Source organism: Oryzias melastigma, linkage group LG24, assembly GCF_002922805.2.
Source record: "Oryzias melastigma strain HK-1 linkage group LG24, ASM292280v2, whole genome shotgun sequence".
Taxonomy (NCBI): Eukaryota; Metazoa; Chordata; class Actinopteri; order Beloniformes; family Adrianichthyidae; genus Oryzias; species Oryzias melastigma.
In genome coordinates, this window is record NC_050535.1 from 21,942,711 (window position 1) to 21,957,661 (window position 14,951).

At 40.6% G+C, this 14,951-nt stretch overlaps 1 long non-coding RNA gene across 2 annotated transcripts in view; it reads right to left on the reverse strand.

The window, feature by feature from the left end:
• Window positions 1-793: 793 nt before the first annotated feature.
• Window positions 794-14,951, reverse strand: part of LOC118598211 — a 19,760-nt gene continuing 5,602 nt past the window's right edge. The window contains exons 2-4 of one of the 2 annotated variants that reach the window (XR_004947324.1): window positions 7,984-8,460; window positions 1,058-1,169; window positions 794-982 (exon numbers count right to left, since the gene is read on the reverse strand). This is a non-coding gene — a long non-coding RNA (uncharacterized LOC118598211). Of the gene's footprint in view, window positions 983-1,057; window positions 1,544-7,983; window positions 8,461-14,951 lie in introns of those variants that run through there. The other variant, XR_004947323.1, reaches the window with a different exon arrangement.

Here is a 14,951-nt window from a genome sequence, read left to right on the forward strand (position 1 = left end):
TGTCATTTTCTAAAGGATTTTCTTCACATGTTACATTTCTGATCAGAGACAAACTTATTTCTGATGTCCAGCACAAACTCTCATCACAAATGTGACTTGGACTGTAAATATTTTGCTGATGTTTCACTTGCTTTGCGATCGTTCAAACTCTCTTCAATCAATAGGAGTATCTTTTCATAAAACCTGCAGATTGATGGCATCCTTGCTCCTGTTATTGCAACCTGCTGGTTTGTTTATGCAGCTACTCTTCATCCTTGGCAGCAGCTCCGGATTTTCAATAAAGAGCTAGGATGAGATCTAATGCTTTCTGTCACTTTGGTGAGACACCAGCAGAGGTCGGTCTCTACGGTCACATACATAAATGAGATTTAATTAACGTGACTAAAATCTAATTACACCTCAACCTAGCCTGAGTAAACAAAACTGTGAGCAAACAAATGGAATGGGCTCTTTAAAAAAGTTATGAAACGTCTTTCTGTGAAAGATCATTGCTTTATTTGTACATTTCATGACTTTTACACCATTATCAAGTAAGTTAACCCCAAAAATGCAAAAAGAAATGTGAGATAAAAAGAATCTTAAGCAATTTTGGAAGAAAAGCAAAATAAATAAACGTATCAGTTGATGAACAGCCCTCGTGATGACCTCAGCTTCCAAACTTGAGGAATTCCTTTAAAATTATATTTCATTGAAGAAAAAAAAAAAAAATCAAACAAAAGTAACAATTATCCATCAACTAATTTCCCGAACCCACTGAATCCCTTTTGGATCTACTGGAGCTCACCCAGCTACCCAGCCAGCGAGGCCAAGTGGCCCCCATATGGTTTCAAAGTGGCAGAAATGTGGGCCCTGAATTGAAAGGATTTGTATTTGGACCCCAATAAACACAGGCACGGAGTAAGTATCTAAAGAGTTTATTTGGCTCAGGCAGGACCAGGAACTCGGGAGAGACAGCCTTCAGTCAGCAGGGGGCGCTCAGGCACTAAGGAAGGAGAGGTGTTAGGAAAACAGGCAGGAGAGGCACTTGTAATCAGACAGGTACAGGTGTAGATCTTACTTGGTGGTGAAAACTCATGAACGGTGATCAACAGAGGGGGCCAGCGAGGAGATGGAGGGAGTGCACAGCAGAGGGCTGACGTTGAGGGTGGTGCAGGAGAAAGTCCTTCAGGCTGTCCAGGTAGGAAGGAAACGGCAGGAGGTAAAGGTGCTGGGGCAAGACTCTGGGTTTTAAAAGTTCCAGTGTAGGGGTTTTTCAAAGACAGATTCACAGGTCAGCAAAATAGTTCACATGAACAAGGTTGTTGCTCCATGGAAGGCTTGTGACAAACTGACAGAGACTGGAGGGCAGCAGCTCCTAATAAAGGGAGATAAAACAGGTGTCCCTCATCACCTGATTAGCTCCCAACGAACTGAGGATGAGGAAGGAGTGCAGCCATGACATGAATGGGTTGTCCGCAGTTTCTGCGGTGATCCCAGCTGCGTTCGTCCACATTGACTTAAGTGGACGCTCTTCACGCTAGCCAGCCGCTCGATGGACATTATAGCGTGCTGGTGTGCTGCGCTGTAGGGAGCTCTGCTGTATCGAGCTAGCGAGATACGCTGTAGTAAGCTCCACTTAAACAGGCTAGCGAGCCTATCTGTAGTAAGATAGCAAGCTCCGTTGTATCAAGCTAGTGAGATCTGCTGTAGCGAGCTCCACTGTAGCATGCCAGCAAGATAATCTGTATTGAGCTAGCAAGCTCCTTTGTGGCAAGCTAGCGAGCTCTGCTGTATCAAGCTAGCGAGCTCTGCTGTATCAAGCTAGCGAGCTCTGCTGTATCAAGCTTGCGAGCTCTGCTGTAGCGAGCTAGAGGTCTTCCGCTATATTGAGTTCCGCTGTAGCGAGCCAGGGGATTCTGCTGCATTGAGCTAGCAAGCTCTGCTGTAGCGAGCTAGCAAGCTCTGCAAGCTCTGCTGCCGGCTGCAGCACAACCTGAAAACAAAAACATCCCAGATTATGATAGTGCCCTCTCCAACAAAAACATGTCAGGTGGATTATCTTTTATTAATGATCTCTTAATCAATGACAGAGGAGTTTTATTGTTGTTTTTCATTCTTTTTCATTGACCCTGTTTTCTACCATTTTTGATGCTCTAATTTGAAACTCTTCTAAGTTAAAGGTGGAAAATACACATTATTGACATTTTTTAACTGCTCTTAAGATGCCTTGTTACGTTGAATAAAAGTTGATATATTCCTCAACTTTTGTGTTTAATTAATGAATTGCCTTGACATTTCTGTAAATGAAAATAAACTATTTACTGAACAAAAATTACCATCGATGTGAAGAAAACAAACCACCTATCAGTCAAGAATAGTGTGTTGTAGTCGCTTTGATTCTTTCTGTGGCACCAATTCTCCTGGTTATCTTGAGTCTTAACCAATTACTTTTTGTGGACCTTTATTTTACTGTAACTTTGCAAATAATAGTTTTTGAAGATTTTTATTATTGTCTTAGGTAGGTTTACATTTTAATTAACTTGACTTTAGTACAGAGGGAGGTTTAAACCATCAGTTTAGGTATGTACAGGTCCTTAAAGAGGACATTTTATGAGTCATCCAGTCCCCCTAAATTTCAAGTTGTTAATCTTACGCCTGGTTTACACTGGACGCAGAAGCACCGCGAAGCAGAACAAACCAGGAAATTTGAACTGCAGGCTTGGCGAAAAAGAAGCGCCGTGGATCGGAGGCCGCTTCCATTCGACGCCCTTGTTAACCTATGATATGGTTCACACCAGACACGGAGCGCCGCGGTCCTCTGTGGAAGTTCTCTCCCCGTGCAGCGGATCGTTTCAGCGTCCGGTCTATTTTGTGCGCGAGCCGGTGGTGTTCCACATCAATTCTGGCAGGAAGTTACATCAAGAAACATGAGAAAATCTGGTTAATTTTCAAAATATAAACGATTTGTCACAATGAACCACTGTGGTTGACAAATGCAATTATATTTTTGAATCTAAACAGACTGTAGAGATGAAAATAAACATACGATCACAACACACACTTCTCTCTGTGTCTCAACAACAGATACATTAAAGAAGTGTAGGTCTACTAACTACTTACTTCTTCTTAGCAGAAACATGGGCTCATATTTTTAGGGTATTATCGTACCCATGATGGTAAAAACAGAAAAAGCTCTAGCAGAAGCGTCTGTCGGCCGTCGCAAAAAAATGCGTGTCTGGTGTGAAATGCAGGAGAGAGGATGCTGCGTGAACTCCGTGCCGCCGCGCCTCCGCGTCCAGTGTGAACCTAGTGTTAGAATGCAGGATGCTGTCCTCTCAGGTTCGGTCATAAAAAGGAAAAGACAGACGGTTTCTCCAGCTTATTGTTTACTGATCTCATGCCAGCGGGGGTGGAATCCATCAAAATATTCATGTTTGTAGTTGAGCTGCAGAGGATCAATTTCCAGATTCTGATTGCCACAACCTACAAAAATGTCCTTTTTAAGGGGACGTACCAATGTGGGCTCTTCTTACAGCTTTGAGACTCTTCAAACTCACAAGACCTCATAAAAAGACCAGCCACCTGCAGTCAGGGGTGAAGGTCAGTTCCACTTGACCATGGCTTCCTTTTTTTCATCCTTTATCACCATAGAAACCACACAAAATTCCCATCAAGGTGTCAAATATTTGCTTTTGGCTGGGGGAAATTGGTGGTTGTCACGTCAACACGAGAGCCCACTTCTTTCCGCGGTGCTTACAGCTTCAATTTCTAAAGTATGAAAACCAAACATGACTTTTGCATTTGTGCGTCTGTGTCATAACGAGGTGCAGCCAGCAGCAGCCGGCCCCAGACCATCAGCGGCTCTGCTTCTTTATTGATGAAGGGGTGATCTGGGATGCACCTCACCCAGCTGATTGATTGAGTCGGATTCCCTCTGAGACAGCGATCAATGTCTGCCTCTGATGGTGCAAAGATGTGATAGAAACTTCTCTGCAGACTTGAGATGGCTGGGACAGACTTTTCTCCTGCTAAATTGTGGTTACAAAACGTCACCTCACAATAGCCGGACTCAAAAGGATTGGTTTCCAGAAAACCATGATATTTTCACGACTGTGTCTGCTGATTTCCACACCACAGTAATCCTTTTCTACTGAGATGGAAGAAATTCTAAAATGGGATTTAACTGTTGTTCTCATGACAGGTAAACAGAGTTTAGCCTGTGCTGCCTGTTGAACTGTAAAAATGCGGCTTCTCTCCCACCTTTACTGCGGTGCTCCAGGTGACATGTGGAATTCCACTAAGCCCAATGGTTGATCCAGTATGAACGCTAATCCTCTCCCACATCAGCCTCTCCATAACTGTTGTTGTGTGTGAGTCACTCCCCAATTAGGAGAGTAAAAATCCAGGGACTGTCTCTATTTCACTAGGAAAAGGTGTTTAAATCTCTCTGTCAGCATCTTCAACAATGCCACACTTTGGCAAAGAAATAACAAACATTTGGGATTTACAGAAAATAATGATTTAGTGGCTTAATATGTCTTCCTGAATTTGACAACCTTAGTGAAAGAAATGTAAAAAAATACAGAGCTTTTCTTTTTCGTGCTCCATAATTTAATTTGTCCTCTCCTACAAAGCCCTTGCCTTGTTTAAGCACAGTTCAGAGAGCCTGACAGCAGGGAGACCCATAAGAGATGGCACGTCGCGGTGAGGAACGGCCTAACTAACGAGCACTCTCATAATCCTTTAGCTCAAGCCTAATGGGGCATTTAAAGGAAGACAATGCATCTTCTGGCACCTAACCTCTCTCTTCCTTACACTCATTTGTACAGAATCATGTTACAGGCAAACACAATTAGCTTAATCAGTGACAAAGAACCGCAGAGTCTTTTTAAAGAACAATATTACACTTCAAAGCATGCATTAATCTATTATGCAGCATATTATTAAACACAATTCTACAATCTCTGTCTACTAATATGATGATGGAGTGTTTCATATCGAGTGCAAAAAGCAGACATTTTTCTTTGGATTATCTCCTTATGAAATATATTAATGGAATTTTATTTGCTATTCGACTCTTACTCCAAAGTCTGGGAGTTTTCCAAAATCCCTGCACCCCCCACCCTACCTGCTGTCCTCCTATAACTGTACTGTAACCCCGTCCCTGGCAGATCCATATGCCACAGATCAGAGTCAATCAATATGTATGCCGGTGAATAATGACTTCTTTGTAAAAACACACAGAAATATAATCCTTTTATGTGCCCTGCGTATAACTCCTCCCGCCAAAGGCGAATGTCATCACTGTTAAGTTGGGCCAGAATCCCCAGGATCACTTATTCCCAAACCGAGGTTAACACTTTCCAATGCAACAAAGCCTATTTTAAAATTCCTCCACACAGATGTCTCCTTTAGTATTTGTTCTGTCAGTGCAACGCGGTTTATATCAGGAATAAAGACAAAAGAAAAGTTGATACCTCTGTCTGTTACACCCCATAAAACAGCTGGACTTCTCAATTACTTCATTTGCCATAAAACACTGTCAGTATTTCAGGAATAAAACCAGTTTAGAGAATATTTCTGTCTGACATCAGCGGGTCACATCACGTGAGAAACCTTTGTCCTCTTCTCCAGGGTGGATTCAGTTCAAGTCTCCAGATTTGATTTCTTCCTGTGATATGAAGGTTCAAGGTTTTTCTTTTATACGGTTCAGAAGGAAAGACGTTATGGTGTGGACTGATGACACAGTGAGGAGGATGAGACTCACTGGAGACTCTGGGAAACAAACATGAATAAACAATACTTGTTTTATCTTCATGAGGCGGATTTCATTGAACTCTAATTTTGTTTAACCTGCTTCTTGAAACGGACCCCTGGGGTGAATCAGTCTGTCACTGAAAGAGCTGCTGGACATCGTTTCTCATCAAGGATGATAGCTTGGCCATGGCAGATCCCCTCCATATCACGTGTGGTTCTCGTAACTTCTGTATTTTCTTTACATAAATATAGATATAACATTTAAAGCTCTAATGGATACAAGAGTACACATGGAAAGTTTTTCTTTCATGTGGTCATATTAATTTTAATGTAATTTCTCACGATTGGACAACTGACATTATCAGATGAAGAACACCAGATTATTATTAATCCCTTCATGAGTTGTCTGGGGGGAATCATCACTTTGCATCAAACGCCCTTCCTGACTCAACCTTCTGCATTTCCCTGGACATAAAAACATTTTTAAAAAGCCTTCACGTGGGTGTAGTAAATGACTGCACCTGGTAGTGGCAGGTGGTCCCCTATTCCAGGATTAACCAGACCTGGGCTTGTCTAACTTCTGAGATTGATTAAAATCAGGCGCGCCTGAAGTAGCACATCTGTACTGCATATGAAATCAGGTGATGATCTAATATTTGGAGCATGGAAAAGGGCTCATCGTCAGATCATCACACCTTTTGGTTTCTCTCGGTCATGTTTAAAAAATTCCCTCTTTTAAGTCTTGATCATTCATGTTTTTTCATATTTCGCTTTATTAACAATAATTTTATTCAAATTCTAATTTCCTCCATTTAGATCCTTCACATCACATCTATTTCTTTTTTTTATTCACAGATGACTTAATACAACCTTAAAGGCCCTTAAAGGTTTCTATCAAGCATCTACATGTATTAGGATGCACTTTAACCCAGCAATACCTACTTCAAGGAATTTGGCATAATTCTGTTTTTTTCTAAGATCCAAACGTCCAAACCTGGGTAAACCCTGCCTTCATCCAACAGCAACTGGGATAGGCTCCAGCACCCTGTAACCCCGAAAAAGATTCAGTGGGTGCAGAAAATGGATGGATGGAAGGATGGATATTTTGGGAAATGGTCATTTCATCAGGTTCCTTTTATTTACCACCTGTCTGCCTCTGTAGTATCTTTGGAATGGATGCCCCTCTCGGACCAGGCTTGTTTTTGTTCATATTTCTTGGTGTTTTGTTTTGATTCTGAATTTTATTATTTTTATAACATACTTGACAATTCATCAGGAACTCTCCCACTATCCACAATTATTACCCATCTTTCTTAAAAGAGATTATGTGTTTTCTTCATGACTTGTTGACAGTTCCAGCTGGAGAACCACACGGCCAAGACACTTCCTGTGATGCAATGGCTCAATCTGCCATGTGCCATGATCTGTTCCTATCTATCTTGGCTACTCCAAACATCTCCATCTTCTTCTCTGCTGCTTAGAGTCTCTAAACCAGGGGTATCAAACATACGGTAAACAGGTCTTATCCGGCCCGCCAGATGGTTTAATCTGGCCAAGTCATGAAGACAAAAAAAAAATATAAGGACTTTTTTTTTTTAAAGCAAGTTTCCAGCCCCATTTTTGACAGCAATACACAATTCTGCCACTAGGGGGAGCAAAGGAAAAGCAAGAAATAAACATGATGAAGGCCAAACCATGTGGAGTTTCAGGAGAGAAAGGGATGTTAACCCCATATTCTCAGTTTCACAAATGTTTGCAAGTTTAATTACTTTAATTTTTCATTGATTTGCACATTTATATTTTAGGCAGGCTGTGAATGTTTTCCCGTGGCCTCCTCTTGTGTTTACCATCGGGAATGCTTCAAGGTCAGATGTAAAATATTCAGTGTGTACACAATTTAAATAACCTTTTTGTTTGTTTGTTTTGTTTTTTTTTTTTGTCAAAAAAAGCATTTTATTGAAATCCTTTGGCCTCTGTGAATTAATCTGTAATAACAAGTGATTAGGCTACTAGGTTGGTTGAGACATGTTTTTCCAACGGACAAAATAAAAAAGCAAAACAAAGGTACATAGAACATGCGGCCCACAAACCACAATGAGTATGACACCCCGGCTCTAAACCAACAACATGGCCTCTCTCACCTGAGTCTTCTACATCTTTTCTGTCATTCTTGATGACACTATGTCATCACACCTGGAATCTCCCTACACCCATTCCAACCCACTCACACACATCTTCACCTCTCACCTTCCAGCTCTGCTCCTTGTAGCCTCACCGATCCTCTTTAGTTCCTCTCATTCACACACAGATTCTCTGTCTTGCTGCAGCTGACCTTCATTCCTCTCCTTTCCAGGGCAAACCTCCACCTCTCTAGATGTTCCTCCATCTGCTCTCACTACAGATCACTGTGTCATCTGCAAACATCAGATTCCTGTCTAACTTCCTCTGTAAGTCTGTCCATCACCATAGATACAAGAGAGTGGTTAAAGCTGATCCTTGGAGCAGTCCTACCTCCACCTGGAACTCTGTCACATCTACAGAACATCTCACCGTTGTCTTCCAGCAATTGTTCATGTCCGGAACATCTCCAATGTTCACTCCTGACTTCCTCATCCAGAACAGAGCTCCTCCCTGGATTGTGTCAAAGACTTTGTCTAGATCAGCGGTCTGCAACCTGAGGCTCCGGAGTCACATGCAGCCCCTATACCCCTCCACAGTGGCTCTCTGGATAAAGAAAATTCTTAAAAGTAAAGGCTGCTAACTTTTATGTATTTTTCATAACTATTTCTACTGGATCATTAACCAATCATGTTTCATGTTTATGCTCCAATTAACACCAGTAGTAAGTAGGAAAAAGAATGAAGGCTCACCAAAGTAAACCTAAAGTATAACAAGAGAAAATGTCATTTTTGTCTTGTGTTCTTTACTGATACATCTGCTTCACTTGAATGTTCCTGTTTGGGACAGGAAGTCTTTTATTTTGAAAGAAAGTCATGTGGGTGTCTGTCAAAAGTAAAAAACAACTTTGACAAAATTCTTATTCTGATATTAATGTATTTATTGACGCCCAAAAATAAATATAATTCATATTTATTATAAAAAACGACAATGTAATGATGCAAAGTAGTATAAAATTTTCCTAAAAGGGTTAAAAAAGAAAAAAAAAGGCTTTGCGGCTCCTGTTCGGTTTTGATCAGTACCAAACAGGCCCAGGCTCTTTTACTGGCAAAGGTTGCACACCCCTAGTCTTTATCTACAAAGACACAATTAGACCCAATCTGAATTCATCCCTTCTCCCTTCCCCTTCATTGATCCCTCCAAACGAAGAGCTATGAAAAATAGTGTCTCATAGTTCGGACGCCACTTTTGTTCGATGATGACATCACCAATAGTCACCGGTCAGCATGGAGCTTCCAGTGCTTGAATATACATAACAGCAGCTGTTTTATAACTTTAAAAAGGTCACGCTACAACAAAAAATCATTACTTACAGTTAAAGATAAACTTCTGTGGTTCAGAGCACACCCACGGGAAAAGAGCTTCTCAGCGCAACACGGTTTACCCTCACGACAGAGGATTTTGTATCCCTATGCTTGGAGGGTTGGTTTAAAAAAAAAAAATCCAGACACACTTGCACTAAAAATGCCTCTTCAAATGGAGGGGAAGGGTGAAGGGAAGAATTCAGACTGGGACATTTAAGCTCCTCCAGAGACCTCCTCTGTTATTGTCCAGAAGTTTCAATCAATCAATCAATCAATCAATCAATCAATCAATCAATCAATCAATCAATCAATCAATCAATCAGCAGAAGTTTCCTCAAAGCAAATTCTGCATTTGTGGTTCTTTTCCTTGGTATGAAATCATACTGTTGTTCACAAATGTTCACTCCTGACCTAAGACAAATGAAAACCATAACAAGTGTAAAAGAAAAAAATAAAAGAAGGATGGGAAGGTCGGGACCCCTCCCTAGAGACTGTCTTCTCACAGTTGGTCCTAATTCCCACCACACCTGTGTCATCTGCAAATGTATGTGTAATTTGTGTTTTGAAATTGAAGTGCAGTCCAGTGTAAAGGGTGAGGTAAAAACAGGCTGAAAGCACAATTATCTTTTTTGGAGCTGAAAGCTGAACTACCTTCTTTGTCACATCTTCCTCTTGAAGATTCTAAACATAGCTCAGGATAATGAGGCCTGTGATATTTCACTTTGACTAAAGGTCAACGTACTTTCATTTAGACATTTCTTATTTCTAACATGACTGAGATGGAAAAATGAAACTTGAATTACTGGGTTTTTCACCTGCTTCCCACAAATTATTTCTGCTGCAGAGCGACGACTTTCAGGACTCTTAAAGTCAGTTTAACTTTTACTGTGTCTCAGATTGCTGTGGCTAACAGTGAAGTCAGTCAATGCTTCTGTTCACCGAGATAACAACAGTACAGGATTAGAAATCATTAGTAGACCATCACATGTCTGTTATTTTAAACTCTTCAATACGTTAAGACTCACTCTGGTTACCAACCTCATCACCTTGAAAACTTTAGAGACTGGACCTGAAAATGCATCATTTTTAAATGAGAAAAACTTAACACAATAACTAATAACTAAAATTTTTTTAGATTTTTTTCTCTGATGTAAAGTAGATATAAGTAGTTTCTACAGGTAAAAACAAAAGCAATGAGAACTAGAAAAGTTGCAATATCTGCGATAATGCTAGTGTGAATGCTTTTTGCTGAAAGATCTGAAAGTCTGGAAATGTCTTTAAAGAACTATGAAAAAAAGTGAACTTGACCTAAATTTCTGAAAATTTTGTAGTAAAATTGCCTAAAAATCACTAATACATGCCAATTTGGCAAAAATATTTATTCTGGTGCTTAATTCCTAGCTAAACTCCAAAGTAGCATACAATTCCTCAATAAACTAAATTAGTCAAAAACTTTAGCATGTTGTTAAAACATTAGCTAAAGTGGTTGAGTTTTTATGTGCCAAAAATTGAAAGGAGCAGGAGAATCTATAATGTGAAGTCTCACAGCTGGAAACAACCAGACATCAATCCAGAAGTTTTTTTTTTATTAGAAACGTGAACCACGTCAGTGAAAGATGTGTTTTCTTAGGCCGGCAGAGTTTTTCTGAAGTCTGAAAGAGCTGATTCAGGCAGTCAGCTGGTGCGTCATGGACAGATGGAGCAGCAGGTCCATAGCTGTGTTGTGTCTTCATTATAATCTGCACAGGGCAGCAGGGAGGCAGAGGCGTCTCCTAAGGCTAATCTGCAGGAGCACCAGCAGGAGTCTGTGCAGGATGGTCTTCCATGTGTGCTCCTATTACTCACCTGTCTTCTTAGGGGGTAAAGAGAAATGCCACAACTGCTAAAAGTAATGAGAAAGCTCATTTAAACTCCTGCAAATTACAAATATTCTATAAAACGAGGGTACTGGGCTGTATACACTTACCACTTCACAGCTTCCACACACTCAGCAGTCCAGCTGCTAATTTCCGTGGTAATAGCTGGGGTCACTCAGGATCTGGGTAAACTGTGGAAGCTGTTTGTTTTGCTACGGCACGCTGTTTGGGAGCGATGCTAAAAAATGCATGAGGGTTTGATGTATGAGGTGTGCTGCTACCCGGCACAGAGTGATGACGGCGCAGATTTACTTCATATTCCATTTTCCCCTCCTTTGAGGAGTATAGAAACTCTTGATAGAGCGAAAACAGAGAAGCCAATGCCCCGCAGCCACAGAGCTGTTTGAAAGATGCAATTAACCATCCTTAATTCCTGTATACATTATGACTCAGAAGGCTGTCCAGGTCAATTACAGCCAGGGGGTGGCCAGAGAGTTAAGTGAGATGGTGCTTAATAAGAACGAGAGAAAATACTTAAACGGCCGTAAAAGAGGAACAGAGGAAGAGGATGGTACACGTGAAGATCCAAATCCAGACAGCAAAACGTCAACACAACTGAAAACACAGGAACTACAAAAACACACAAGTGAGAGAACACAAAGATGAGACACATTTAAGTTTCAACGAGAGTCCATTTGTGCAACAATCATGTCATGTGATGCCAAATGTAAATGGATATGAAACTGAATAATCCCAATTTCATGTCTAAGTTGTCATGAACTTTAGCAGGTCTGTGAAATCCTACTCTCATGGCTGTGATTTCACTGTGATTGGCTCCTCGTGTCCCTGCACAGCTGTAGAGGCAGAGCTCGTAAAGATGTAAAGGTTCTCTGGACTTTTTGCATGTCAGAACCCACAAGTAGAAATATCAAGATGATAACAAATATATATATATTAAAATATTTGGTACATTATTGGTATAAAACATGACTTCAAAACACAACTTTAACGGTTTTAAATGGGAACAAAATGGTCGACAAAGTTGTGGCAAAAGAAGGATCTGATGGTGTGCAGCTGGAGGTTGTGAACTTCTGCAATCAAAAGCAGAAATGGGTGTTGATGGTAAAACTTAAACCTGTCTGAACACAGAAGAAAACCTAAGCAGTAGGGATGTATCGATTCTCAGTGAATCGGTAAAAAATTGGTTCAAACTCGTCAGCATGTTCATCACTGCAGAAATGTAAAAAATCTGTTTGTCACGGCCTGTGCCTGAGTTTAGAAATGCAAAGCTGATCATATTTTTTGATACAGGCACGCCTGTGAATGTGTGTGCACCTGTGATTGTGTTGGCACGCCTCTGAGTGTGCGGGTGTGCCTGTGATTGTGCTAGTGCACCTGAGTGTACGGGTGTGCTGTGTGTGTGTGGGCACACCTGTATATGTGTGCGTGTGTCCGCCTGTAAGGGTGTGGGCGCGACTGTGATTGTGCAAGTGCGCCTTTGAGTGTGTGGGCATGCCTGTGTGTGTGCGCATCTGTGAGTGTGCAGGCACACCTGTGATTTTGCCGGTGCACCTTTGAGTATGTGGGCACGCTTGTGTGTGTGCCTGTGTGCGCACCTGTGAGTGTAGGGCACGCCTGTGAGTGTGCAGGTGCGCCTGTGTGTGTGCGGGCGTGCCTCTGAGTACGTGGGCACGCCTGTGTGTGTGGGGGGGCACCTGTGAGTGTGCAGGCGTGCCTGTGATTGTGCTAGTGCACCTGAGTGTGTGTGTGTAACAAATAGTTATTTTTTTTCTTTCTGTAGCCTATTTTCTGCTTCATAGAAAGTTAATAAGCTTGATGTTTGTAAATAATTTTATTATTTACCAATAAAAATGTTTTTTTCTCTCTGAACAGACGCTTTGTTTAGCCTATCATGACGATCAGCATTTCTAAATCACGTTCCTTTGCGGTCAAGTTCTGTGTCAGCTCTACCGGCTCAGCCTTGTTGCCATGTTACCATGACAACAAGCCGCATCACGCATCAAATAGTCCACTTTTTGTGAAAAAAAATAGCTAAACCGAAGAAATAACAAGAATAAAGTGATAAATATTGATTGAATATTTATTTCTTTTGTAAATGACCATGGTATGATAATATGAAAACAGACAGTTTGTGTATGGGGCAAAAAGAAAACAGACTTGGCCTTAAAATACTTTTAATCCCTTGTGTTGAGGAATTGAAATCATGACTTTTAAATTGTGAAACAAATCAAATCGTGGTTTGACTGACTCGTAACAGCAAATATAAATTTGATGCAAACCAAACATAAAAAAAATCCCAAGTATAAAATAAAGGTATTTGCATGTTCTTGCAGCAAGGACTCTGTCAAAGTGATTTTTTGAAGACTCTCCACATAAAGAAAGTCCACTTTCATCTTCAAGTTAAATTCAGAAAGAGATTTTTAACTCAAGGCTTTTTCGTGAAGTTGGAATCTTCTCTTTGGCACGGATTCAGTTTTATAATGGCATGAAGCTAAATTAAAGGAGTCAGATGAAAGAATATGATATGAGAGTTTCATATTCTCCTCCTTCAGCAGCTGACTCTCACTTTGTCTGAAAGTCATAAAAAGCCGTCTGCCGTCTGTATAATCAGTAATATCCTTCTTTATTATCACAGCTCTGTCAGCACTGACATCCACAGACCAGAAACCAGTGCAAATGAACGAGCTGTGAGGTAGGAGGAAAAAAACTCTTAAAATCTTCATTTAACCCAAAAAATAATCATCTGCTTTAAGAACAACTATTGAAAACTATGAAATCATAAGCAAGATAAAAACTTTTTACTCAGTTTTAGTCCAAACGAGTTTGGTTTAACCAGACTTCCATCTGTTTTAATGCTGAAGACTGAAAAAGAGAAACTTGAACAAGTTCAAGTGTGGAAAATGATCAAACTCCTTTGCTTTAGGTGTAACTTGATTCAGTCTCTGACACCTTCAGGCTTCATTTTAGATTTCAGAGCCGCACTAAAACATCTTGATACTATGTGACACTAATCCTCTCAAGCATTCCGATACTTAAGGAGTTTTTTAATTAGATACAAATAGTTATTGATAAATGATCATTTTACTTTCAAATAAGTGATGCTCATTGATGTACTTGTCAAGCTGGAATCCAATCATATGTTTTCAAACAGTCCTGCAGATTTTGAATGGCATATTTGTATCAAACAACTTTCCTAAAAATGCGTCATAAACAATATCCTGATGTCACCTTAAATTTGAACCTTTAGCTTGAGTTTGTTAAAGGCAGACAAACTAAACATGTGCTCTAGGTGGTTAACTACATGTAATGCAATTAGTTATTTCATTAATATTAAGTGTTTCTAATGAGCTTTAGTTGGTATGTCATGAGGCCCTTGAGGAGACCTTCCTAGAATTTTAATCAAAATTAGCTGTTGAATATGCATTTGGGTATATAAACCTTAATTGATCTGTTATAAAATGCATTGTTATGACTTCAGAGACCAACAGGACCATTATTAAACTCATTGATGCTATAAAAAGATGCAGCAGTGGAAGGTGACCCAGATGCAGAAATCAATGAGTGAAGTAAACCTGCTATTCAGATCAAACCTTTATCCAGATGTTGACAATGAAACTTTTTTCTTGTAGTTAAAAACAGTCACAATGTTCATCCATCCGTCCGTCCGTCCATCCATCCATCCATCCATCCCTCCATCCATCCGTCCGTCCGTCCGTCCGTCCGTCCGTCCGTTCTTCATTCATCCATCCATCCATCCATCCATTCATTCATTCATTCATCCATCCGTCCGTCCGTCCATCCATCCGTCCGTCCGTCCGTTCTTCATTCATTCATTCATCCATCCATCCGTCCATCC